Source organism: Manduca sexta, unplaced genomic scaffold (genome assembly GCF_014839805.1).
Source record: "Manduca sexta isolate Smith_Timp_Sample1 unplaced genomic scaffold, JHU_Msex_v1.0 HiC_scaffold_218, whole genome shotgun sequence".
NCBI classification, from domain to species: Eukaryota; Metazoa; Arthropoda; class Insecta; order Lepidoptera; family Sphingidae; genus Manduca; species Manduca sexta.
The window spans coordinates 2,901-6,573 of record NW_023593118.1 but is presented as its reverse complement, the minus strand read 5'-3'; the positions used below and the strand labels follow the sequence as shown (position 1 = coordinate 6,573).

Here is a 3,673-nt window from a genome sequence, read left to right as displayed (position 1 = left end):
GGACTAAGGCCGAATCCCTCTCAGCAGTAGAGGACACCCGTGCCCAGCAGTGGGACTGTATATAATTAAGGGTCGATGTAAGGTTTATTTTAAATATTTTTTTTACTGTACAGTTAAAAATGTGTTCAACAATTATCTATTAGCTTATCATAATTTTATTTGTGCGCAAATGTTCAAATGATTTTTTACGACCGGATCGTTAGAATCTGTGGAATTCGGAATGCCCTTTTCTCGGACATAACTCGATATACTTTTTTAGCAGATTTTTCAATATTACATTTCACTCGTTTGCTCCAATTTTTTTAAAGTGCTTCCTGGTTTTTTAATAAAGCTTTAGTGAGATAAAAATGAATATTCCAGATTCATAAATATTTTTTATAATAAAACATGTTTGCAATTTGTTAAAATAGCAGTTGGTTTTGTAGGCTGAGGGTGTGTGAAGTGATTTGGTTGGTTGAGGGTGTGATGCTTCTGTAGGGCCGGTTTTAAATACATACACATTCGGTTATCATATTTTTTATTATATATTATACTTACATTCGATGGCATCTTCATCTATTAGGCGTTGCGCAGGCGTGCATTTTATTTATAAAACATAACGCATGGAAGTGTGATCTCAAATCTCAATTTCATTGCATGGCAGGCGAAATGTTACTAAAGCTTAATAGGTCTTTAGCGTTAAATTTGAGTTTATTTTTATAAAAAACAAGTTTGACATGTCTTCGCAGCTCGTTTAAAAGTAAGTATGATTTTCGGTACAATATATCATGTATTGATAGGCGTTGAAGCTGAACTGAGGACATCGCTTCGCTGAGGATAAGAAAAGCGAGGGAGTGGAGGCGCGGCTGGAGGTGGGCTCAGTAAATGTTGTCTCCGACTTCGAACTGTCACCCTCTCCCGCTCGGTTTCTGCGAGTTGAAGCAGCCTGGTTGTCACTACTGCATGGGGACTGAAGTGTGCTCTCTTGGCCAAACTAAAAAAATATTGGGTACGTATTAATAAAAAAAGGGTCAAATTCTAAGAAGAAACTTTGAGTAAAATGTCAAAAGTGTAACAGATTATAAACTAGCCACGGAACAAATAGAACACCAGACAACGATACAAAATGGCGGCATGTAGCTACGAATGCCTGTGGCTTTATTCTTATTAAACTGGTAGGTACGCTATCTAATGTTTGTAATATCAGAATTGTTCTTACTCCCATATATTTGGTAGGTTTTGAGGTGAGTAGCGTGGTCGTGGTGGTGGCGGTGGTGGAGGTGGTACCACTCTATCTGTCGCGGGCTGAAATCGATACCACATACATTAAAATATAGGTTATGCACACATTTCATAGATTTGAAGATGGGGGTAAAAGAAACAGAGTTCAGCCGTTTATTTTTAGTTTTAAATCCGTTTGAGGCGAACTCAGCTACAGCTGAATACAACAATACAGCTAACAGCTGTTTTTAATAAACAATCCCAATCTCAATCTTCAATCCCATTCCGAGAACGAAGCAATTAAAATGAGGTATTTGTAATACTATTTGCATGTCAAAAAATATTTATTCTAATCGTCAATTTTTGAGATAGATCGATAAAAGCGATTGGGATCGTTTATTAAAAATTGCAGTTGTGCATGACTTGTGCAAGGTTTTTGCGTTTAAACAAGTCGTGTCGTGTAAGTTATTTTTTTATAGGTTAACATAATTTGAATTTCGAAGGGCGTAGTAGCATGGGCCGTTGGTCAACTTATATTTCTGAGCTACATTTTTACCTTTAATGTTAACGTTGTAATATGAAATATGAATATTATTATAATATTATTTTAGTTACCAGTAAAAAACTTAACAATTAAAATTATTAACTAAAATTGTAAGCATTGTGAACCAAATCACAGAGTTTATTAATTAACTCTATGCAGCAGGTTTTATCAGTATTAATTAAAAACATGTATTTTCCTGTAACTATAAAACAAGGCGCAGTGCATAGATGTCGACTATGATTCTTAATTCCTTATCCTTTGTAAATTATAAAATATTGTAGTATAAATGTAAAGTTTGATGGTGTGTTCCTTCGCGTTGCCATCAAGCGGTGGTTCAAAATAGTTTGATACGCTTATGCTTGTCTAGTTGCAAATAAAAACGTCACAAATCATTGCTAAAAACACTGATTCCTGCCTAAGATTCGAGAGGCTATTAAAATTAAATAACATCCGAATTTCAATAGACAAGATGGTTGGAAGCTTGCACTAGCCTGGGATTCTGTTTCACATTTAATTAAATCTACCAGACTTCAAGACATTGTGTGCTCATTCTTCGTAGATTGGACCGTCATTATCTAACAATTTAAATTTTGTACAATTGTAAAATGTAGGTAAATATAGTAACTTTGACTTTTCAGACAACCAACACCACGTGACCACGAAGGCTGCAAAGTCTTCAAAACGATGGGAGGAAATAATAAGTAGTTTTATGTCAATACTATTTTTATTATCATATTAAAAATGTTGTTTGACTTTCAACTTTAAAAGGTTCAGCAGAAAAACTCATCATTTTAAAATACCATGAGAATTATTCTCGATTAAGGTTCAATTATTCGTGTAAATAGGGTCAATTGATGTATTTTATAATTAACAAAAAGTAAAAATAGCTGCTTCAAAAACGACTACAATCTAAAAATAATTGAATTTTATACATGCTTTAATAAATAAATACTAAACACTAGCAATTTAATTTAATATTCAATATTTTGTTTGAGCCGGTGTGTAACGCCAGATGCGCCGTAAGTTCAACTTAAATTAATATGATGTTATAAAACGTATGAAACATGTTTAATGCATTATATGGTACAACAACATTAAGTTGTTCTCCCAAAATAAATTAGATTAAAATTACTTAAAAATTGATTATTTTTTACGAAAAAGTTGATTGTATACAGATTTTTTATCTATTCTTATATTAAATTGTGAAGATAAAATATTTTACCTCGGAATTACTATTGCCTTTTACAGAGTGTAAATCTTGGTCAAAATTATCTTCTTTACACAGTCACCCATAGTGTTCACTCTAAGACGTTCAAAACGCTTCTAACATGAATAAATTGCTCCCTGATAAGTAGAGTTACAAGGACGTACAATACAGGAAATCACTAACACCTAACTGCACATTGTTTTTTAATTGATAACAGTCCACTGCTGAATATAGGCTTCCCTTACGATTTCCCAACGAACCGGTCCATAGTGGCCTGCATCCAGCGTGTTCATGATACCTTGATTAAGTTAGTCAATTTATTATGTTTTATTTATACTATTGATTAACAAAAACCACCTCCACATGCGCATATGCCACTATATTGGCCAGAGAGTATTTAAAAGTATCTGTCTTCTTATTTTTCCCTTTTATTAAAGCATTTCAGTTGTAATTCAGAAACCACAAAATATCTTTATGGTTACAACTATCTGCCAGGGCCATTATTCTCTATCTCACACGTTATTTTGACAGTGCGTAACAAGCACGCAACACAACGCGTCATGTTTAGGACTATAGAGATTTGGCTTACAGAATACCATTCCACGCACATTTCTCGAAGATAACATGACACAGCCGCGTTACGCGCTTACACTATCATACAGAATAAGGGCCCAGTAGGTTGATTCCCTATGCTACTCGCGATAACACACCGTAAACGCGTG

General features: G+C 34.1%; 1 long non-coding RNA gene across 1 annotated transcript; it reads right to left on the bottom strand.

Moving 5' to 3' along the window:
- Positions 1-500: 500 nt before the first annotated feature.
- On the bottom strand, positions 501-3,023 carry LOC119191980. The gene is made up of 3 exons (XR_005113564.1): positions 2,967-3,023; positions 1,199-1,284; positions 501-973 (listed from the first exon to the last, which is right to left on the bottom strand). It is a non-coding gene; the product is annotated as an uncharacterized LOC119191980 (long non-coding RNA).
- Between the last annotated feature and the right edge of the window lie 650 nt (positions 3,024-3,673).